The 25,170-nt window shown below is 42.0% G+C and overlaps 1 protein-coding gene and 1 pseudogene across 2 annotated transcripts in view; both read left to right on the top strand.

Moving 5' to 3' along the window:
- Positions 1-25,170, top strand: part of ELK3 (ETS transcription factor ELK3) — a 143,366-nt gene that overhangs the window by 17,316 nt on the left and 100,880 nt on the right. The gene's annotated exons all lie outside the window — the stretch shown is intronic.
- LOC105097433 (S-adenosylmethionine decarboxylase proenzyme-like) lies at positions 4,027-5,327 on the top strand (annotated as a pseudogene).

Consider the following 25,170-nt stretch of genomic DNA (forward strand, 5'->3'; position numbering starts at 1 on the left):
ATTAAATACAGAGTTGATGAAGTAAATTGAATCCAAAGCATTAAGGGTTTGTGTGTGTGTGTGTGTGTGTGTGTGTGTGTGTGTGTGTGTGTGTGTATTAAGTTTGGAAATAATCTGTGTGCTTGATATTTTAAGTATTTGTAATGTTTAAATGAATTTGGCATATTGGAGGATAACTTGTTATATTAAGAGACTTTTGTAAGATACTTAAAGTAAATTTGTAATCAATTATGGAACATCTAAAACAATTTTGAACCTGTTACACAACATTTGTAAGTTTACTTTTATTAGTTTTACAAGAATGACTGAAGTAGTCAGGATTTTTTTTTAAATTTTTAAGTCAGTTAATTCAGAGTTAGCTAATTCATATGGAAGGTTAGGGTCAAATCCTGGATTCTGGAGCCAGACTTTATGGTTCATAAAGTGGTGCAGATATTATTAGCTATGTGACGTTTTGAAAAAAATTATTCTCTGTACCTCAGTTTTCCTGTACTTGAAACAAGGATGATAATATTATGAGATATCTGCTAGAATTGCTGTGAGGATTAAGCAAGTTAATGATGTAAATTGTTTAGAATAGTTTCTGGACATGGTCAGGGCTGTGTTAGCTGTCATTGAAAAGCAAATCAAATATATTAAATTTATAAATGCAGTTAAACACCTTTAAAGTTGTTTAATTAACTAAGTCTAAGTAGAACCAACCCTTAATTAAAGCCGTCCATAAAACAAGTTGTTAAGATTTTCCCTACAAATAGCACAATAAGATTTGTGAAAGTGGCTTAAAAGCTTAAGGGAAGAAGTAGGCTTCTAAATTTGTTACTCCAATAAATTAAATATGGCTTACAAAAAAAAAAGTGGCTCCAAAGCAATCTTTTCTTGTACAACAGAGTTGTCCTCTGGAGTATTAGAAAGCTCACAAAACAAATTCCAAGGAGCCCTGGCATCTTCTAGTGGCTCCTGGGCTTCTGCAGGGACTGCGGTGTGGGGGTAGATGACTCACTGGACTGGCGCTGAGCCCAGCCCCTGCCCGCTCACCCACCCTGTGCCTTAGCAGCTCCACTCAGATCACTGCACTGTGTGAGTTTCTGCCTAAGAGTTCAGTGTTTGAGGGTTTGGGGGTCCAACGAAGCTCCAAAATATCTTGTTTTACTTGTATGATAGCATCATTGTCTTTAAGCTTACATTTTTGGAGGCTCTAGAGGATCCTTATCCCAAAGATTATGTGTTTTTTAACCAAAGTCACAATATTGAACTCCTTCCGGGTCAGGAATAGGAAAGTCAGTGTATAAGTTCCGACGATGAGGTTCTGTTACAGACCTTAGTGCCAGAGCAGGATGGGGCTCTCTCTAATCACACAGTGGTTGCTACAAACCAAGGAGGTACTCACTTCTTGCAGTGATGAGAATCAGGCAGCGGAGCAAATCGCAGAGTCACTGAGCAGCACTCGTCAGTGCCTGGAGTATGGAAAGAGTGCATCAACTATGTAATTTGATTTGGTGCCCAATTCTTATCAATTTCTAAACTTTTCATTCTTAAGAATCTGTAAACTTTTTGGATAAAGGGCCAGATAGTAAATATTTTAGACTTTGTAAGTCGTATGGCCTCTGCCACAACTGCTCAGCTCAGCGCCGTTGTATCACAAAAGCTGCTGTGTATAAATGGGTGTGACTGTGCTCCAATAAAACTTTATTTAAAAAACTGGTGATGGGTCACATTTGGCCTGCAGGCAGTAATTTGCTTAACTTATAGCTAACTTAGTAGTTTGCTGACCCCTGCTTTAGAGTGCTTCTGAAACTTTTTTGATAATGACTGTTAGATTATTGTTCAACAGTTTAGTTCAATAGATTGTTGTCCCCTGCTTAATTGATGTTGGGCTCTGTCATGTGACTGGCTTTGGTCAACAGGAGTGTGGGAGTATCCTTTCCTGCACCTTACCTTCCAGCCAGTGGGATGTTAGCAGACGTGAGGCAAGCAGATGGTTCCGGTGTGCTTCTGGGATGAGGCTTGCTCTTTTGTGCCTTCAACATTATAATGAGAAGAGTCACTTCTGGGCAGCTGCTGCCCCTTTAGCCAGGGCCCCAGACTGAACACAGGTGGGTCCAGCAGTGAAGGCCCAAGCTTGGCAGAATCTGCGGCTTGAAACAAAGCTGCCCAGCTGAGCTCAACCTAGATTAGCCAAGACTCAGCTGACCCACAGATGAGTGAGTGAGTGTTTTATGTGTATAAACTAAAGTTAATCCTTATAATAATTCTGTGGAGTATGTAGGTAAAATTATTCAGGTGAAGGAAACTGAGGCATGGATAAGTTAATTTGCCCAAGACCATGTAGCTAGTAGGTGGTCACACAGTGGAGGTTCACATTCAACAGGTCTGGCTCCAGAGTCCTTGGTTAACTACTTCTTGATATTGTTTCTTCTAACACAATCTATTGCACTTTAATAAATTGATGCTGGGGGCCCACTATGATAATTTCATGACCCTATGAATTTAAAAACTTCCTCCAAGGAGTTACTCTCTGAAAGCAAGAACTAAAAACCAAACACGCACTCAAAAATCTTAAAAACAAAATTTCCACAGTTGGATTGTGTTCCTAGAGCTTGTCGTCACTGTCTTCCCCCCGACGCCCAAGAAAAGGCCCTCTGAACGCGCTCCTGTGTGCCTCGGTGGTGAGGAGCTCAGCAGATAGAATAATCCTCTCCCCCAACTCACCCGCTTCCCTCCCACTCCTGGGTGCTCCAGAATCAACAGGAATTCACAACTTCCTGAAGAGAAAGATTGACTGTCACCAGCATTTCAGGGGAAGAGAGTGGCTGCCTCCTAGTGCTCTCTGGGGCTCTTTGAGCTGTGGCATCGGGAAGAAGAGCTTGGGGCTAAACAGAGAGAGAAAGTTTGATCCAAGGACAGGAGTTTCTGCGGGGTCAGACCACCCACTGAGTCAGGGCAGGGAGAAGCTCTGACAGTTTTAGAACCTGACTGAAGTGGAGACCAGAATAGTAGCATTACCACTGTGAGACGGCACTGGAACTGGTTATACCTCTCAGTCCATCGTGGGCAGTATGTACAAGACCAGCCTTGGCAACACGATAGCTCCTTGATTTTTTTTTTTTTTTGGACACAATAGAAGAAAAAAATTTTTTGAGTTTTATTGAGAAATCATTGACATACACCACTGAATAAGTTTAAGGATTACAGCATGATGGTTTGATTTACATATATTATAAAATGATTACCACAGTTTGTTAGTTATCATCCATTATCTCATACAAATAGAGTAAAAAAGAAAAGAAAAAAGTTCTTGTGATGAGAACTTTTAGGATCTCTTAACAGTTTTCCTGTATAACATCCAGCAGTGTTAACTATAGTCATCATGCTGTATAAGAAGTTTGTACTTTTTGAATGTCTTTATTCAGTTCCCCCTTCCCACACCCCATGCCCCTGCTAGTGTGATCTCTTTTTCTATGAGTTTGGTGGGTTGTTTTTAGTTTTTTGCCTTTTAAATTCCACATGCACAGTATTTCCATTTCTCTGACTTATTTCACTTAGCAACATGTCTTCAAGGTCCATCCATGAGAAAAATATTTGTATAATATATAATTACAAGTTTCATGTGAAAAGGAAATAGAAATACAATGTTCAGGTTTAGATGTAGATAAGCCTCAATCAAAACCAATATCATAGAGTTTATTAATTTAGAAAAAAAATTGGGCATCCACAGTATGGCCGGCGACATTAGCTAGTGCTCACTCAACTCTCTCTGATGGGGAAACAGTGGACAACCAGAGGCTGAGCTGCATCTGCCTCCATCTCCAACAGACTCACGTTCAACATTCACACACACACACACACACACATACACACAAAGCCAGGAACATTTTATTAACTCTTTTTTTTTTAAGTTAACAAAATTATAAAATTGCAGCAAAAAAAGAAACCTGAACTGGAACAATCTGCAGCAGCAGCGGCAGGAGAAGACATTTAATTTAGTTGATTTTCTGTGATTGTTGGTTGCTCACTAGTCTCACGGTGATGGAAACTGCACAGTTTTTCCAAGGCACCAAGAAGCTGCTGGAGGTTTGGTTCTCCAGGCAGCAGCCCAATACAAACCAAAGATCTGGGGGTCTTTGCACCATCCCAAGATTCCACATTTGAGTGATATCATATGGTATTTTTCTTTCTCTTTCCAGCGTACTTAACTTAGAATGACAATCTCCAGTTCCATCCATGCTGCTGCAAATGGCATTATTTTATTTCTTCTTATGGCTGAGTGGTATTCCGTTATATAGATATACCACAACTTCTTTATCCAGTCATCTGTCGATGGACATTTAGTTTGTTTCCATCTTGGCCATTGTGAATGGTACTGCTATGAACATTGGGGTGCATGTGTCTTTTTGAATTAGAGTTCCCTCTGGATATATGCCCAGGAGTGGGATTGCTGGGTCAATATATGACCTGAGTGGGACATACTTTTGATAGATGTGCAATGTTCAATCTTAAGTGTAACAAAAACTGACAAGCAGGAAGCATATGTCTGCAGTGAGAGTAGCATGTTTGTCTCCAAGAGATGTTTCATTTTGAAAACATGTGGTACCACCCTCTTGCTGAAAGCACTGGTTCCCCTGTTGAAACTTGCTAGGGACTACAGTGGGTTTGACTCAATTCAAAGCTTCTTTTATTCTTATAAGAATTTCATGAAGCTTTCTCATCAGGGGTACCCACACCACAATTTCCAGGAAGAAACAGAGTTTCTTAATGCAACTTATTGCATGGGATGTATGAATTCTAACTGTTGGTACTTGTATACTTTGGATTTCCCTGAAGGTAGGGTAATTAGTCAGCCAGATCAAACCCTGGAAATCTTGATGAGTGAGCTTGACCTAGAAGTTATGGACCAGTTCTAATAAAAAATGGTGTTACTACAAAGGATGTCACTTGTGAGAGTGGAACTCATGACCTGATACTAGGTTCTGTCATTAATGCCACAGAGTTCAGTCGTTGTGGGTATTCCATAACAGAGTGAAATTGGATGGAACTTATTGGACTATTCACATCACTCCAGAAACAGAATTTTTTTTATGTTAGCTTTGAAACAAACTTAAGTCAGACCTCCTATCATGACCTGATCAGGGAAGTTGTGGAAGACTTCAAGCCAGGAACACTTGTGACCAGCTTGTTTGTAAATCAGAGTTCTAAATGTTCGCACAGTGCTGTCTTCGCCCCAGAAGGTTGAAGATTTTAAACGTCTTGATTGCCAGAGCGCTGTGTTCAATGATTACAATTTTATTTTTACCAGTTTTGCTGAGAAGCAGCAATGACAGCAGAGTTGATTCAGAAAAATGAAGAAAAAACACAGAAAGAGAACACACATAGAATAAGGTGATGGTTGCTTTTTAGATATTGACACCAGGGGCCGTGCTTTCCATAACCACCACCTTGCAGTTGCAGAAAGCCCTAGACATAATGATAGTGTTATCATTTTGAATTGTATGCACTATTATATCAAGAAGTTAGATATGTTGCATGAATGCTCTCTTCTGTGTTTAGGTATCCTATGCCACTCTTGCTGTGAAATTGAAATGCATGTAGAAAAAACCCTTATACTATATGAAACTTTACAACACTTGCGAGAACAATTCAATTTGGTTTACACTCAGTGTATTACTTTTCCAGGTATCATCTGAAATTTCCCGCAGACAAGGCTTTCGTCCTCATCAGGTGTTGGCCTCAACCTAGCCACCTGTGACTGTTCTATATTAAACTGCTGCCAGGATTTTACATTCAGTTACCTCCACTTTCTAGAACATATGCTCCTACTAATGTTATTGAAACCAATTTCTACTTCATACAGACGTTTTTGCAACAGCAATTAAAGTTTTTCTCCCATGAGGGAAAAAAGTTAAACAAAAGCGACTGGAAGTATGTAGAAAAGGTGGTTTATATAATAATTTTCCAAGTTTTTCATATAATTTGAATATTTTAAGTAAAAGTAACAAATAGACTCTGCCCCACTGCATCTTCTCACAGGGTGGCTTTCAGAGAGTCTTTAAGGCACTGGGTTAAAATCTTGCTATGGTCAAGAAATTGGCAAAAAGCTTCCATGCTGTTCAGGGTTCTCCTTCTCTCACTTTTTTACTTGTGAAAAGAAAAACCCAGAAAGATACATCAGATTTGTGTAAATGAGGGTATGCCGAGAGAGTGGCCAGTTTTGCTTTACAATCTTACAAAGGAAAATTTGTGTCTCTTACATATATACGTACATGTATATACACATATATGTATATATGTATTTATATATCCTGAACCAGCATTAGGACTTTGTTTATATTGCAAATAAATATAATTTTTTTAAGTTTTTTTATGCAAAATAGCACCTATTTATTTTTGGTGCTAACTAAACATATCTGGAGTCTCTAATTAACAGTATTGAATTTCAGCATCTTATGATGTTTTGTATTCTCAACTGCCTTTTCATTCTCCCTCCCAGCAACCTCTGGGCCATGATTCAGTTTTACAGCAGTTGTAATAAACTCCATTAGAGGAAGGGCTGGCTAGATGGTGATGGTCTTTCAGTTCCAGCCCGCAGTCACCTACTGACAAATTTTGGCTTCCTTGTTGTTCCTTGGACAATATTTGTTTATCCCAGGATCTGACTTTATAAATTAAAAATGATATTGTAGCTGCTTTTTTAAAAATCCCGTAAGACTCAAAAGAGAATAAACAATGCACTCTGACTGCCAGTCAGTCAATCATCAATCTTTTTTTTACCAAGTAATCATAAATCTTCTATGAACTATGGAAGACACCAAAGTGGAGACCCCTGTGTGGGGTTAGGAGACATGAGACACCCATCTTCTTCTCTAGTTTTGGAAACTTTTATTTTGAAATGATTTCAGACTTACAGAAAAGTTTCAAGAATACGAAGAACTCCTACATGCTCTTCATTCAGATTCCCCAATTGTTAACAATTACCTAATTGTTTTATCATTCTATCATTTTGTGTGTGTGTGTATTATTTTTTCTGAACTATTGGAGAGAAATAGTTCTCACTGTATATTTCCCAAGATTGTGGACATTCTCACACAGTGTGATAACAGTACAGTTTTCACATTAGGAAATTGAAACTGACACAATACTTTTTCTTAATTAACAAATTTTACTAATTGTCCCTGTAATTTTCTTTGTTGCAAAAACAATTTGTATTTCTGGCCCAGAATCCAGTCTAGGATCCCAGTTCCCATTTATTTGCCATGTGTCTTTGGTCTCCTTTAATTTGTATGTGTTCCTTAGATTCTGTTCCATGACCTTGACATTTTTTGGGTTCTAACTAGTTACTTTATAAAAGGTTCCTCAGTTTGGGTCTGTCTGAGGTTTCTTCATGGTTAGATTCAGGTAATATATTTTGAGCAGGGATCCCACAGACGTGATAGTGTTTCTTTTCAGGATCATGAGATACATCATGTCCGTTTGTTCCATTCTTAGTGATGTTAACTTTGGTCATGAAGATGGTGTCTGCTGGTTTCTCTACTGTAAAATAACTATTTTTCTCTTTGTAACTAAGAGGTAATTTGTGACAGATACTCCCTCATCAGTCACTAACTTTAGAATCCAATTGCTGAGTCTTTCTGAATTGAGTTTAACTATGACAGTTACCAGATGATGATATGCCCACCACCAGCCTTCACTGAGGTATGATTGGCATGGATGAAGTGAGTGTGGTATATCCCTATAATAGAATACTATCCAGCCATAAAAAGGAATTGAGAATTGGTATATGCTACAACATAATGAACCTTGAAAACATCGTGCTAAGTAAGAGAAACCAGACGTGAGAAATCAGAGACTGTATGATTCTGTTTATATGAAATGTCAAGACTTTGTGAATCTATATAAAGATAGAAAGTCAATTCATGGTTACGCAGGGCTGCAGGACAAATGGGGAGTGATGGCTAATGGGGACACCTTCTTTTCAGAGTGATTGAAATGTTTGGAATTCACTGTGGTGCTGGTTGCCCAACTCTGTGAATATACTGAAAACCACTGAATTGCACATTTTACCTACATAGGTGAAATGCATGTATGTGAATTATATCTCAATAAAGCTGTTATGTAGAAAGAAAAAGACAGATAGAGGAGGGAGGGAGGAGGGAGAGAGAGAGATTCCAGTGAGAGACAGAGGGCTGCAGCTATATAATTGCTACTGTTCAAGCTTCCTTTAGAAATCAATTTACAAAAATACAATGATACAGCAGTTCTAGAAGGACCTGAAGCATAGGCATAAGCAGAGATTGGGACTCACTAATAAGGTAAGAAGCAAACATTTTGGATCAGGCATCTTAAATAAGACCAAGGGCAAAACATACAAGTAGGTAAGAGCAGGGTAGAACCGTTTCCTTAGCCACGTTTCTTTAGCATTATCACTGGCCAATCAGTGAAGAGGAACTAAGAATTGTAATAGTAGTGAATTTTTATTTAGTGCTTAGTATGTGCCAGGCCATCTTCTAATAAGCACTTTACCTGTGGAATTTCATGTAATCCTCATGATATCCCAGAGGCAGAAACAATTATTACCCTTCTTGTGCAGATGGGGAAACTGGACACTCAGTGAGGTTACGCCTGGCCATTGAGCTGGATCGCTGCCTGGCTCCTGAGCCCGTGCTCTTTGCCACCTCACTAGAGGGCCTGTTATCATTCTCTGTCTGTTAGTTCGTTATATAGAAAAACACAAAGCAAGTTGTACGTAGCTCATATGACCGAGTGTGGGGTAAGTTCTTTACAACCAATTCTTTGTTGATAAGTCTCAAATATTGTTGTGAATAGTGTGTGTGTGTGTGTGTGTGTGTGTGTGTCCATCCATGTATGTGTGTGTTGTTTGTCTATCTATCTCCCTCTCTCAAACAATACATATATTTTCTGCTGGATGAACAAAACACTTGAAGTTCTGGTGCCCAGAGGGTTAGGTAATAGTTAGGATACCAGTTTGACTACTGCTATGAAAGTCAAAATAATAGTAGCTAGTAGCTTGAATAATAGATGTTTATTTTTTTTGTCCTGTAACAGTCAAAGCGTAAATAGTCCAAGGTTAATGTGCAGGCTCCATGATAGTGGAAATCCAAGTTTCTTCCATCTCAGTTCTCCATTATCCTCAACAGAGAATTTCTGTCTCATGGTTAAAGGTGGCTGTTCCAGATCCTGCCATCATGTCTGCCTCCCAGCCTATAGAAAGGGGAGAAGGAAGACATGGAGGGTAGTGTTATCCTTTTGCTTTAAGGTCATGGACCAGAAATGGCACACATTATTTCTGCCCACATCTCATCAGTCAAAACTCATTCTTTACCTCACCTAAGTGCAAGGGATGCTACAAAATGTAGTCTTTAGTTAAACGGTCATAGGTCTTGCTGAACTCAGAGGCTATATTACCAAAGGAAGAAGGAAGGATTGGTTGTTAATCAACAGCCAAAAAGCAGGCCACAGGGATAAAACCAGGTCAGCAGGCCCTTGTATAGAATTCTGCCTTGACAAAACTTATTTCCCATTGAATGTGCACCATTTTGTATTCACATCAATGATTTTACTGTTTTTTCTGTACCTTTTAAGAACAAGGGAATTACTGGTTACTGGTGCTTCTAATAATGAACGTTTGCAGAGGAACTATTTTTTTAGCAGAGAAGCTAAAAACTTAATGGATAACAAGTCAATCTACATTGCTGCTCCCACTTACAGTGTAAGCATAAAAAAGTTAAAGTATGTGTACAAGATGGCCCAAGGAAACGCAGTAGTTTGATGCTCTCATAGTACATGACAGGAGGCTGCCATAGGCGGGGTACTTTTCTATCAGCCATTTAGTAAGTTCACTTGGAAATGGAATGGATTCATTTCTGTACAGTGCCAGAAACAGCAGGATCACATCTTTTTTTCCCCAACTCCCCACCTGCCACATTCAGACTCAGATGTTGGCTACAACATGAATACAGTAGTACACTCTAGACACAAAGAGCACACCCTTGGAACAAATTGAAAGCCTGGAATCATTTCCTCACCTTATTTAATCTGGTGTGAGTGACTGGTTCAGGTTACATCAAAGTGTGTATTAGTCTGAGCATTAAAGAACCTGGCGACTCGTGGAGCCGGGCTACTAAACATTACGGTCAGTACAAGGCTGACTCGATGACCCGTAAGCATGTCATTTATAGGCTCACGTCCAAGCTCAAGGAGTAAAGTGAATGTCATGAAGTTACAGGCTCTGTCAAATGACTCTAAAACCACCAGTCAACTTAAAAATGCAGTCAATGAAAAGCCATCATGTGGGCTGTCTAAGAAACTTGCCATACAGTGGAACAACTGAATTTTTTGTGCATCAGCAAATTAGCTGTGCCTCGTGAAGACATAGGCAAAAAGAATGAGAAAACCAAGGGGCTCAAGAAGTCATCACGTCCAGTCCCCTGTCTGTGGTCAGGTCAATACTTAACCTATTTTTAGCAAACTTGAGTAATGGGAATTGAATGGTCTTCCTCTGAAGTCTGTTCCAGGTTCCAATTAGGAAATGCTTTCGTATTCATAACCACCATTGTGCTGTAATCTCAGCCCATTTCCTATAATTTGCTCCTCCATGGAGATGGAAAACAGCTGGCCATTTTTCTCCTGGTGATAATCTTTCTTGTTTGAATCCACACATACTCAGTCCTCTCTTTTCCATGTTAAAAAAAAAACAAAAACAAAAACAAAAACAAAAAACATAACCCTAAACTTTTTTGCCTGTTTTCAGAAAGCTCTTTTTATTTTCTAGCTATTGTTGTGGTTTTTCTGTGGATTTCTTCGTATCTCTTTTAAAAATATGAAGCCCTGCACTGAGCAATTTAAAATGGCCTTCCTCAGTCTGAGGACCCTGAAGGAGTCTGGCTCAACCTTTATATCTCACAGTCTCGACCCTTCGCCATGTTTAAATGTTAGTCCTCAGTGACCTTCAGGTCATTTCCATGGCCCGTGAGCCTCACTGATTTTTCCCCAATGAGGATTCCATGCTGCTTTTGGAAAACTACTTCTCTTGTTTCTCAAGGTGACGTAGGACACGATTTCCCTCCTCCAAACAGTTAATGTCCCCAAACCTGATATTCTTTGTGTAATGTGTAAACACGTTCTAAATGAATTACTCCAGCCTCAGACAAAGATTGTTAGGACCCCTACACTAGCACATTTTAGTGACCGATGAACATTTCCCCTCACCGGCTGCTTCAGAGCATGAACCTCTACAGTTGGGCTCACTTGGCATATTGACTAAACACTGCGGAAGGAACAGTAAAGACCCAGCTTCGGGCCGGGCCAGGGCTTCTCAGTCTTGGCACTGTTGACATTTGGAAGCAGAGAATTCTGTGTTCTGAGAGGCTGTCCTGTGCATTGTAGGATATTTAGCAGCCTCCATGGACTCTACCCACTAGATTCTAGTAGCAACTTTCTACCAAATTATGACAACCGAAAATGTCTCCAGACATTGCCAAATGTCCCCTGGGGGGCAAAATCAACCCCAAGTTGAGATCCACTCTCCAGATGTACGACTTCCCTTTCCAGGCAGAAAGTAAATTGGTTCAAGAAAATCTGCTCACGCCAGAACCTCCTTCTTTAGTACCCAGCACCCAGGGAACTATTGGACTGAGTGCTCATCATACGCTGAGGTGCTTTTCCCATATTGTCTAATCTCATCCTTTGGGATCAACATTATCACTTCCATTTTATACACATTGAATGGTTGAACTGAGAATGAAGTACCACCTTACTACCAAGGGGCATGTTTGAACCCAGTCAGCTGGGATCCAAAGCCTCTGTCTTTCCATCATGTCATGCAACCTCTTCTCTAGACGGTGGACAGTTTGTAATTACTGGAGTCTTTCTTTCCCTTTGCATGAGATGGAGATTTCATCTTGTAAGAACTCTGCAGTCTTCTTTAAGTAAAATCGAACACTGGTCCTCTGTGTGGCTGAGAAGGAAACCCTGGGGGAGAATCCCCTGCTGGAGTTTACCTTGAAAGATCTGGGTTTACATACTTAGAGGAGGTGGCAGTTTCCTTGGCCTCTTTAACAAGCTCTTCGTTCCTCAAGCCCCCTGCTCCAGCCTTCAGAGTTTCACTTCCCCCTTGGTGTAGTGTCTATTCTCACCATCCTCACATCCAGACCCATGCAGCCCCCTTCACTTGAAGGCAGTGGCTGCTTTAGTTTCCTTTACCAGCTTTCACCGCTGTCAGGAGCACTGGGTTATTTTTGCATAAGACTTTGTAATTCCCAAAGCACTTTCCCCTGTGCTGCCACATTTGATTCCTGCCACATCTCTGAGGGCGCCTGGGTGGTGGGATTATTAAGATGAAGAAAACAGAGGTGCAGGGAGGCTCTCATGGCTAGGGAAGTAGGGTTAAGCCTCCTGGCCTCACCTCCAGAGCTCATGCAAGGGGGCCGTGTTTGATTCAGCCGCGGTGGAGCTCTTTTTACAGAGGCTGTGCTTTGGTAGTTGTTCACGCTGCCCTTTTGTTTCAACATTTTTCTAAGAGGGCTAGTTCCCTGGATCCTCTCTTCTTCTATCATAGATGGAAAGACGGGTTTTTAACTTTGTGATCACAGCAGCCTTTGATAATGGCATCATTTTCTGCCTTCAGTAATCCTTCATGGTCCTCCTTAAAGATGAATTTCTTTTTGCAAGCATTCCTGGGTCTAAGAAATCTGTTTTGGCTGCATCCTTTCCGTGCAGATGATCTCTCCTGCCAGGCAGCACCAGCACCTCCCTGCTTTACCCTGTTGGCGGCAGCCACTCGGGATTTCCTTCCCCTTCTTTCTTGTGCATATCTGGTCCCACCCCAGCTCAGTGCCAGCAGCTCCCAGAGCCCCCAGAGCCAGTCCTCGCCCACTCTGTCCCACCCACTCACCCGTGCCTACCTCTGGGTGAGTCACTGGACTGAAGTGAGAACTGGGTGAAACACTGTGTTTGAGCTGCATAGTACCCATGAGAAGGGTGTTATGATGAATTTAGTATATGATGTGAAAAGGGCATCCGGTTCCCTCAGACCCTTTGTCCCTCAGATTTCATTCCCATTAGCTTTTCTTGCCAAAACCCCAGACTTGAAGAAATCCACCTTCCTGCAGCCTGTTTTCTTTGCCTCACTGATCTCTCTCCTTCCTTCCTTAGAAAGCTGAATGTTATCATTTTGTAGTCATTTCCACCAAAGTTCCTGGGCACTTTTCTTCAGAGATGGGAGAAATGTAGATATGTTTAGTGGCCGAGCAGGACTCAGGAGAGAGGGAAAAGTTGAAGACATAAGAGACAGTAAGGATTATTGAAAGAACAAAGTCCTAGAGGGATAAGAGAAGATGGGTCCCAAGAATAGGAGTGAGGACTCTCTGAGGTAGTAGAAACAGAAATAAGATGGGTGGAGACGTGGACAAGTTGGAGGTGGGATCGAGAGAGCTTTTAAGGTCTGAGACTTAGTGCAGTGGGAGGCTTCAAGAAGTTGGGTGTTGGGTGAGGCACTGGTTGGCTCAGCAGCCCTCAGTGACCCAGCGTAGGGTGGAGAGGGGGTTATTGGTTGGACGAAGGTTGGTGGTTTGGAGGGCAGGCTTTGGAAGAGAACATTGTGAGGGAGCAGAGCACATGCATTCAAACTGATGGCTGGTGGGATCCAGGTTGGGCAGGAAGAAAGTGAAGCAAAGAGATTAGTAGACTTGGATGGAGTCCTCATCAAGAATGCTGAAAGGCTAGACATTTGAGGTCTGAAGCCTCGAGGTTAGAGTTGATTCCTGGCAGAGAATACCTCTGGATGATGACAAGACCCGGGACACGATAATAGAGGTGGCTGTACAAGGACAATAGAGGTGAGGGCCCCCGCCCAACCATGTGGACATTCTGCTCCCATGACCTTGTGGGCATTACATGAAATGGGGAAAACCTCACGAGCCCTGTCCGAGGAGTAAGTCCTGGATGACCTGAGCTGTGCCCCGTCTTATCCTGTGTGCACTAACCCTCTCAGCCATCAGTTTCACCAGCTTCACCGTTGCCTTGGCCTCTTTCCTCAGATTTCTTGCATCATTTTTGCTCCATTTTCAAGTAATGGCTTTGACTGTTCCCAACAATGACCCCACCTTTCTCTCCTGGTGCTCAGATCCCTTCAGTGTACCCTCTCCCCAGGGACCCTCCTTCTTGGACACCACCCTAGAGCAGAAGGCTTTTACCCAGCTGGCCTTGTCCTCTGGTGGGATGTGGACAGGACTCCTAGACACTGAAATCAGCCAGATGACGGCAACCACGTGGGTAGAGGGGAAGGTTCTAAGGCACGTTCTCAGTGAATGTGGGGAGCTGATAGTGTATAATATTTTTTTCTCTACTTGGACTCAAATTCCCAAGGAGCCAGGCACTAAATAAACGAGTGATGCCACCCAGTGTCATCTGGTAGAAACCAGTGGGGCCCATGGGCACCTGGAGGACACATGTTCCATTGATGTGGAGCAAGAGAACTCAGCTCCCAAATTGTTGCCATTCAGGAATGTGGGCTCAGTGTTGCCAGAGCTTTTCATCATTCAGGAGAAGCCAGAAATCCCGGTTTGTAAATAAAATCTCCTTGTTTTTAAAATGATGACCACTCATTCAAAAGAAAATTTTAAGCAACTGGTTTGGCCAAACCATCTCTGATGGTTGAATATCACCTGAGGGTTGCAGGTTTGCCCGGTGATGGTGTGGACAGGGAGGAGAGGAGCCACGAGAAAGCTTGTTTCCCAGCCTGGAAACTGGGGGGCAGGGTGGGGCTGTGAGTGCCAATGAAGGGATTTCCTATGAAGGGTATAATTACTTTTCCCCCCTGCTAGGACTCAAGAAACAGTTGATGACAAATGTTAAGTTTTTTTCCCTCTCAACATTTTCTTTCATACATTTAACGCTTTGGAAAAGTCAATTAAACACACACAACCATGGTTGGTGCTGTTTTGGAAAACTGAGAGGAGAGGGAAGCCATAAAAAGAAGTAAAACTTCCCTGATCAAGCCCTCCTTTCGGGGTAGCTTAGCTACATCCCATTGTTGGGGAGTGGGGTGGGCAGGAGGCTTAGAGAAGGAGGAAGGCAGCAGCCGGTGAGCGAGCAGAGGTACAGGCGCAGCTGGGAGACCGAGAGGATGCAGGAAGTGAGAAGAAACAGCTGAAACCCAGACTGACCCTGCTGAGACCCACAGAGGATGCCGCGATCCCTGAAGTTGGGGGAGGCTGACAGGTGGACAGATCTGCACCATATGTTGCTAGGTGGGAAAGCAGGTCATAAGAAAACATTACAGAATGATCCCCTTTGGGAGAAACAAATGAATATTTGTATGACTATGTGCATGGGGAAAGGTGGGAAGAATATATACCAAATATTAAATGGGGCCATTATTAGCCAGTGGGATGGTGGGTGGGTGGGTGGGAATGTTTACACAACCCACAGGGGTTGCTTGCGTACTGTGGCATCGATGGGGCTGATACTCTTGTGTCTGCCACAGCTTTTTAAAGAGCTTTACACATGTTAATTGATGTGATCCTCACCATCACCTTCTGAAGCCGGTACTATTATTATCCCCCATTTCATTCCTGATGAGGAAAAGAAGGCGTGAGGGAATTGAATCACTTGCCCTGGGTCATACAGTCAGGAAGAAGCAGAGCCCCTTAGGGAGTAGTATTTAAAAGGTTACAGTTGTGGTTTTTGTAAAGAAAGAAATTATCTCCACACGTGGGCATTTATTTGAAAGACTGTGTCATGCAGTATTTTTTTCCAGGTGATAATCTCAGGGGGTACAGAATTTCTCATCTCGTGCTAACCTAATACAAATCAAAAGCCCCGTTGGTGAAAGTATTTGAGATAATGCGTCTGCTTTCTTCTTGGTCACTGATGGTCCAGACCCTATTCTTAGTCTTCACTTCTTTTCCTTTCATTCACTGGATGCATTTTTATTGTGTGTATAGAATCCATGTTTACCACTCTCCTGCCTTTCTCCCTTCACTGTTTACCTCAATGTGTACTCTATTACGAAAAAGAGTAGTTTAAGAGTGAATTCTTACTCTGTGTCAGAAACTAGACTAAGTACTTTTCAGAACACATCGTATTTCATTCTCACACCACCTTATCAATAAGGTGCTCTGGTTAGCCCACAGATGAAGACTGTGAGGCACAGAGAGGTTAAGTCACTTTGCCAAAGTCACACAAGTCAATGATGGCACCAGGATTTAAACTCTAGTCTGTCTGATTTCATATTTTATGCCTTCAAAGGCTACACTCAACTGCTAGCTCCACTCGCTGGTCAGTAGAATAAGAGAATGAACAAGACTCCTTTGTCCTGGACCTCAGAGTATACATGGACATCCTGGAGGCATAAGTCCTCCTGCTCTCCCTGCCAAGCTCTATTGCTTTTGGCTAAAAATCGTGGCAACCTGGAATAACCCAGGCTCCTTCAGCCCACATTCTTGGCAGTTTTGCCAGGCCACTGTGTCTCACTTATGCTGATTACATCATTACTCTGGTCCTGAGCTGAGAAGTCAGAATCTCCTTCTCTTCACATTTATGTATGACCCTTTTCAGTCAGTCAGTCTGTCAACATGAGTTTTCCTTTTGCTTTCTTTCCTCTCTGCTCCATTCTGGCTCTATTCGAAGTTTCCATGTCTCTTCTGGAGTTGGATTTCCCTTTGGGCTTGGAAAACTCTGGGCTGATTTTGACTTAAATCCCCTGTTCTGTTGGTCTGCCAGCCTACTGAAGACAGGCTTCCTTTCTTGAGGACACAGACCCCTCCTCTCAGAACACACTCCTATAGAGGAGTTAGAAACACGCTTCTCCAAACCACCTGTGCAGGGAGACACATGGGGCCTGCCTGCTTATTCTCTTTTCTGCTCAGAAATGTAAAGTTCCTCCCAGTGTGCTGGTTCCAGCTGAGACGGGTCAGTATCCTTTAGGCAAATAGGGGACAGACTGCAGTTACTACTCCAGAGAAATGTAGGGGAGCCACCTTCCAGATCCACTGAGTGATCGGACGACATTTCTTTTCCAGACCCTCTTATTTTCTGTTCCTCTTCCCTGCTAGGAAAAGGTATGCTCTTAAAAAGGCTCCTTTTAATGGACCAGGAACATTCCTTTTTAGCCACACTGTTCTAGACCCTAAGGACCTCTTCTCTAAACTGAGAACTTGGTGGGGTAGGAAGAGTAGTGATCAGAAAACCAAGGTTGTAGAACTGGTTCTGCTGGTTAGCTGTGTGTTTTGAGCAGCTACTTAAACCCTCTGAACCTGAATCTCTTCTTATGTGAAATGCCAGTGATCATCCATCCAGCCTTGCAAGACAAAGTGATTAAGACAGCATGGATGACAGTGCAGATGTAAAGTTGTATGATTCCATCACGTTTTCAATCTTGGAGGCCCATGCTGTAAAACCTTCAAAAACTGATGCCTTGTCTTCCACGTGGAATGTTTAAATCCTTAAGCAGTTGGTTTTAAGGGTGAAGCTATCAGCAGTCATGACAAGGTACAGGTGAGGGTGCTTGGGGCTGCCTCAGCCCCTCCCATTCCCTGCCATGGACAGTTGCATGCTTCTCAATCTTAAAAATGCAATGCAAATGCAATTTCAAGACCTCACCCCCACTTCCCATTTAATTGCCACTTTTAAGTTCCTCTGAATAGAAATTCTAAAATCACACCAGATTGGAGTCTATTACATTGTAATGTGACATTGAACCAAAAAAGTTTAAGAAAAGATTATACGTATATATTTATATATGAGATATCTATATGAATAGCCATAGTATTTATTGGAGTAGATATTCATAATGATCATTTAATAAGAAATAGATGTAAATAATGAAGAGTGTTAATAAGAGAACACACTGAATTTTTAGGCTTTTTCTCAGACTTACTCCATATTAATGCTCAGTTGAAACCCTATTGCTAGGAAATAGAAGCATCTCTAATGTGACAAATCCAAGGTGTCAGAGTTAAGATCAAGAAGGAATTATTTGTGACAGGTCAATCAGGTTGGAATGCTTTTGACTGCAACTTACACAAAAGCACAACTTTAAGCCATACGGACATCTATTATTTACTTAAATCCAGGATTGATTGCTGTGTTTCGAGAATGAAATCAATTGAGGAACCAGCCTGTAGATATTCTTCTACTCAACCATCTTCTGCATGATACCCCTTCATTTATCACCTCATATTGCAAGATGGCCATCATTGCTCCAAGTATCTTGTCCCTCCATGACAGTGTTGCCATCGAGAAGGAAGAAAGAAGTAGGAAAAGGCACACACACACACACACACAAAAAAAACCCTTCTCTTCATGTGACTGTCTCATCAGGGTGAAAAATCTTTCCAAAAGTTCCCAGGAGACTTTGCATTACTACTTCTAGCCCAGATTTGGGTTACATGTCAGCTCTGGTCCAATCATGGGCACAGAAGTAAGAGGTTTCCACTGTGATTCATCCCCAGGGCTGAGTGAATTGCAGCCCTGAGTAGCTGTTGGGTAGACAACAGTATTAGCCACAACAAAGTAATCCAAATGTGGGTTTATAGAAAATAAGGAATTTGGGTTAAGTGAAAGCACACACATTTTTCAAATGTAAAGTAGATGTATGTTTTATTCATGAGTTAGAAAATAAGAAACAAATGTACAAAAAGATAAACTGGGATGTGCCAGGCAGAGAGTACATAGATCATGTCTGCAGAGTGAGAGTGTCTGCCTCTCTCAAGCACGTGAGAATTTTGAGTGGATGAGACCCACTTAGGTGGAACTCATGGAGATAAGTGACAATAGGCAAACGAACTTTCATAGAAATATGAAAGGAGGGGAGCAGAATTGCTATATCCAACTGACAAGTCTCTAAGAAAAGTGACTGCTATGAGCGGACATCTGCCTAGTAGCCATTTCTTTGAGAATCTGCCCTACTCTGTTCTACGTGAGCCTCTGCAACCAATCCCAAGACTCCAACATTGCAGCCTCTACAGTGGGCATGTGGTCCTAATTTGAGCCAATTGACTTCTCCATCCTAGGCATGTGAACCTGCAGCAGAAACACAGAGGGACAAATGCAGTTGGAGTTGCATCATTCTGTGGCAATGCCAGAGTTAGTACCTGGATAACTCGGCAAAGGACCACAGCCCATGAAGTCTGGCTGGGAGAGTCTGCATGTCTTCTCCATCATCTTTAAGACTGGAGGGTAGTTTTGAAGTCATTTTGGCCTCATGGTATTCATGAGGAAACCTAGAATTTCCTGACAAGTCATCCCTGTCTCCTGTCATTTCTAAGTTTTCAGCTCCTCCTTTCTACTCTTTAGTCATCACACAAATATTGTGAGCGTACTGTGTGTGCTGAGCACTGTGTTAGGTTCTGGAGTACAAGCAAGAATGACAATGTCTGTGCCTTGCTGTAGGTGGTGGTCTCACCCTTAGGAACAGGGAGCCACTGAAAAATTTTAAGTAAGGGAAGTGATATGATCGGATCTGTGTTTTAGAGAGTCAAGTCTGATGGGAAAAGGAAGGGACTGAAATACTGGAGCAGGATTAGGAGATATGAAAAGAGCTCAGGTGAGAGATGGTGAAGTCTCGAACTAGGGCAAGGGGAACAGAGAATAAGAAAAACATTCAAAAGACCTTGCAGTGATATCATGGGCCTTGAGGGAAGGAGGAGAGGGAGGGATCTTGTTTGGGAGATGCAGGCAGATGAGGGAAGGGAGGGCCAGAGAAGTCACAGTGGGAGTGAAAGGACTAGGTAGTGGAGGCGAGGAATTCCGTTTTTAGCCTAGTTTAGTCCCAGATGTCAGTGGCCATCTACCTAGATGTGTAACCCCCAGGCCGGCCAAACCATGGTTTGCAAAGTAGCCTTTGATCCTCCACATGGGGAAGAGATGCTTTGTTGGAAAATCCTACTGAGAGTAAGTGGTAGAAATGAAAGAGGTGAGACAAAAGTGGTTTAAAAGAGAGAAACTGATTTGGGAAGAGTGGCTACGGTAGAGCTGAGAAAGGAGGAAGGAAGCAACAAGAGCTGCAGGAGTGCGCAGCTTAAAGCAAGCCAGAAATAGACAAAGAGCGGGAGTAACCACACAGGAAGGAAGGGAAGAGATGTGGACATGTGGTGGGGGCGGGGACAGGTGGGAAGTGGAAGATGTGAGTGTGGAAAGACCATCTCTGTTGGAAAGCCTTCAAGACACAGCTCTTTTCAAAATTTCTTCCCCCACCCCCCAATCTCTCTCTTAGAACTACTTGCCTTAGTTATATCTGTGCAAAAAAGGATTTTATGACCAGGAGCCTGCCTGGACGGGGGCTGGGGGGTGGGTATCTCCTGGCTCACTTGATGATCATCAGTTATCTTTAAAAAGATCACTTCTACTTTAAAAATCTTTTATTGGCAAAACAAAAGGAAGGTATATAAGAGGCACAGATATCAGACACCCCCGCCCTCTCCGCTTTGGTATTTTTCTTTATCGTCTTCCTCCTCACCTTCCTTTTGGTTTCCCAGGTCAAAAGGGCAGAACTTCCTGTCTGAATTTAAAAGCCTCCATCACCTTGATTTTGTTCCTGGCTCAGTGGAGATGAATTCCAAGTTGAAGACAAACAATTGTGCCTTGTGAATAGTCATCATGTGGTGAAAAGACCCTAAGAGCTTTTTTTTTTTTCTCCCAAATCTGTCTCAGGGAAAATTCCCAGTGGGGGAGGGCAGAAGGGTCAAATCCATCCTGGAAGAGGGAACTCCAGTCACTCTGAGAATGTAATTTTCTAAGTAAATTCATAAAAGTAAAAAATATCTAATAAGAAAAGAGATGCAGAGTTGATTGCAAAGAGAGAATTAGCATTCCATGGAACAAAAACTCCCTGAGTAGCAATATGTCTTGATATTAGAAAAGTTGCTCACACTCTCTCAGCCTGCTGGCTGGCAGTTTGCACCCATAATCACTGGCTGCCCAAAGGTATAGTCTCTTCTGAATCACGAAAGTTGCAGCTTAAGAGCTTGCTGAGTAAACAGACCTGCTGTGCTGTGCAGACATCCTGCACACCCAGCCTTGTACCTCTCACCTGGGTAAAAACTCACCTCTATTTCCATCCTCCTGATTTTCAAACTACTGCAGAAAAGCAGAAGTCCTGGATCTAGAAAAGGGAAAACAAAAGATCTCTTGAAATTCCATTCTCAGGATAGAGTTCACCTCTACTGATCTAAGGACTGACGCTCAACTAGAAACATTCAAATAGTAACTGTCGTGTTGAGACCAGCCCTCCGAGTTCCTTTTGCCAAGCCTCTGCAGAAATTATTTTCCAGAAACTGTGATCCTCTCTTCTCTTTTGTTCTTGCCCCAAACAAACACACAGTAATGTATTTATCATGAACAACAAATACTCAATGACTGCTGATTGTATGCCATCCAATGGTGCTAACCACTGATGTGAAATTATTTTTTAAAAGCCAGAGCAATTCAAAATTAACTTTCTTCTGGATATTTTAAGTCATCTAGAAAAGTTACCAATTCAAGGTTAGTTGTCACTGTCTAGGGAGCTATTTTCTTTTTACTTTTTAAAGTAAAAATGTTTTAAGAATTCCCTTTCCATGGTATTATTTTTGGAATCCTCTGTTAAAATACTTATGTACTTAATTCATCCAACAAGTGGTTGAAGGGTGCACTAGGTGTCAGGCACCAATCTAGATGCTGAATAATTCAGTGGTAAACAATAATAATTGTATTTCATATATATTGAGTACTTTTTATGTACTCATTGTGTTAAGATTATGTTAAAGCTTTTAGGTGTACTCAACAATTTATTCCTAAGGACTATAATGTAGATGCTATTAATATTATTGTAAATTATTACATATTAAAATAAAAGTTTTAAGATGAGGAAACTGGGACACAGAGAAGTTAAGGTACTTGCCCCAAGTCACACAGTTAGCTAATGGAGGAGCAGAGATTTGATCCAGCAGTCTGGGTCGGGAGTCCTGTCTCTTAACCATTTGGAGAACCCCTGCTGTCAGGGAGTTTACATTCCTAGTAATTGAAACACATGCTGGTATAGAGTCCTTTGCAAGCATGCAATGCCTCTAAGAGACTCATGCTCCACAGACCACAGGAACCAACAGAATAGTAAAAATGAGCACTAGATTTAGAGTCAGTCCAAAGATCTGGGCTCAGAACCTCAACAAATCATTTAACCTTTCTGAGACTCAGTTTTCTCATCTCTAAGTTGAGAAAAACACCCCTGATTCGAAGTTACATGAGCTGACGTGTGTGAATTTTCCTTGTAGACTCTGAAGTACACCTTGTGTATGCCTACAAGGGATGGTGTTGCTAATTGCCTGTCTGTGAGGTTGACCGGTAATGCAATCTATCAGCTTGGGTGCTGCTGGTGATTTGGAGACTCATTAAAAGGAGTTAGAGTAGCTAGAACAGCCCCAGCTCCCGGCATCTAAGCTGAGCTTTTCCATCTAAGCTGTAGCTGTGGGACTATAGGACACATACAGCAGGAATAGTTTCCTGCTCACACAGAAACACTTCTCAGTGGGAAGAGAAATTAGGTTCCAATATGCTCAAAATTTAAAGTAATTAGAGCTGAACAGTCAGTTTCACCCTCATTAACACCCATGTTAGTTAACAAGTGGTCCACAGATGGATATAAAGGTGAAAAATATTCTAGAAAGCTATCACGTGGTGCTAGGAAGTGTTTCTATCAAGATTAACAGTATGACATTCACCATAGATGGTAGGAATAACCCTATCACCTGTTAATAAAGACTTAGATGGTAGAGAGACTCTTAAAAATCCATAAATCTTTATTCACAAACCTTTATAAACAGATCCTATTCTCCTCTTTCTAGTTGTGTGCTTGGATGAGTTACACACCCCCTGAGCCTCAGCTTCCTCACCTGAGAAATGGGGAAATAATACTTACATTGCAAAGGTGTTAGGAGGGTTTGAGATGACACCTGCTGTACTGGTCACATCTGGTTGATGTACTGAAATACCATAGACTGAATGGCTTAAACAGCAGACATTTATTTCTCACAGTTCTGGGTGCTGGGAAATCCAAGATCAAGGTGCTGGCAGAGTCAGTTCTTGGTGAGGGTCTTTTTCCTGGCTTGTGGACAGCTGTCTTCTTGCTGTGTCCTCACATGGCTAAGAGAGAAAGAGAGTGAGCAAGTGCTCTGGAGCCACTTCTTATAAGGTTACTAATCCCATTGTAAGGGCCCCACTCTCATGACCTCAACTAACCCTAGCCATGTCCCAAAGGCCCCATCTCCAAATACCATCCTAATCAGGGTTAGGGCTAATGTGATTTTTAGAGGTGTACAGTGCAGTCCACAGCACGTGGGCAGAACTCAGTACAGTGACTAATAGGTGCTCCATAAATAATAACTGTTTACTTCTTTGGGAGGGGGAAAAAGTCAAGATTTTACCCCTTTCCCCAGACATCTCTAGTTAGGTCTAAGCTGCCTCTGTTAGGTTCCTGCTGCAAGCAGTTCAGCATATAGCACAAGCATTTCCTACACGTGACTAATGCCAGCGCATATTTTAAAGAAATAAAATAACTTTTAAGGTTGATTTAAATTATATTTTGCCCCCCAACTATAAAAGCATAAAATTATGTCTAAAATCCTGGGCAACTATAAAACCAAACTGAATTTAAAAAACCAAAACTGTTGCACAATCAGTATAAATTCAGAATAACAACATTAGCATGAGAGATGGGGTTTGCCTTAACATAAATCACTGGCCAAGAGGAGACTGTGGTTCTGACTTCCTGGTGCCTGTTCTTCTGCGTGCAACTCCCCTAGTTTGCTTGTTTGTACAGTGTTCCATGATGTCACTTGGTTTTCACAGGCATCACTTAGGAATTAAGTCCATCCACGTCCCTGTCTCATTGACCCAAGATAATTACTGCTGCTTTGTGCTAATATGACAGTGAATGTGGACACAGACTTGCCCACTTTTTCTTTTTTGGGGGGAGGGGTAATTAGGTTTGTTTGTTTGCTTGTTTGTTTTATTTAAATGGAGGCACTGGGGATGAAACCCAGGACCTTGTGCATGCTAAGCACATGCTCTACCACTGAGTTATATCCTCCCCTCCCTAATACTAACTTTTCAAGGCTACCATTGAAATGAGTGCCCCAGATTACAAAATTTTAAAATTATCTTGGCGAACTCTTAGACTTACAAGGATCTATAGACTTTGGTTTAGGAACATTAATGTGAGTCTTAGACCTGTGAGCTTTGCCATCACATGGTCTGGATTTAAATCCTGCACTATCATATGGTACTTGTATGATCTTGGAGGAGTTCACTTACTTAGTCATTCAACAAACATGTAATGAGCACCTACTATTTTCTAGGCACCTTTCTAGGCCCTGGGGATATAACAGGATACAAGACAGACAAGGTCACTGCCCTTCTGGAGCTTATATTCTAGAATCTAGTGAGACAAATCACTTAGACTTCTTCCAAACCTAAGCTTCTGTATTTATAAAATGGGGATAATAATTGAGCTTAACTGAGGAATCACTAGTGGTCTAGATTAAATGATGCATATTTGAAAGGTGTGCTGAATTTTCCTGGTTTGTCCTCCTAGTTTCACTCTCCATCCTTCTTACCCTGCTCTGTGCTTCTGGTTTGGCTTGGCGATGATGACTCTCACAGCATAGACCAGAGGCTGGAAAAATGGGGTTGGGGTACTCACTCCCCAGGCTCCCTGCCTGCTGGGCTTCTGGTAGACAATGGCCACAGCTCCTGCTTCTGAATCATACATGAAGTGTGGATCTTGTTTCACAAATTTGTGTATGCAAGAAGTGTCACGTAATCTACTTTTGTTGAATAAAATTAAATGTGCTTCCAACCTCCCATTCCACTGGGTTGGTAGGAAACACTGTGGCAATTCTCTTCTCTAGGGTTTTGATACAGTATGGAACTGTGTTCTTTGGCCTCCAGCATCTGGCTACTTCTGTTGATTTCCTTGTCGTCCAAGCCCACGTGCAGGTCACGCTGTGTACCTGCAACAGCCTCGCCTCTAACCAGGCACCATTCACAGCAGAGACCTATAGTAAGATTTCTGGGGCTGTGGAGGTGGGCATGGAGGTTCTAGCCTCTGGCCAAGTCTTGGGGCAGCAGGGTACGCTCAGCTCTGCGCACGTTAAGTCGATCACGGACACACACACTCACTGG

The sequence above is a fragment of the Camelus dromedarius genome, chromosome 11 (assembly GCF_036321535.1).
Source record: "Camelus dromedarius isolate mCamDro1 chromosome 11, mCamDro1.pat, whole genome shotgun sequence".
NCBI lineage: Eukaryota > Metazoa > Chordata > Mammalia > Artiodactyla > Camelidae > Camelus > Camelus dromedarius.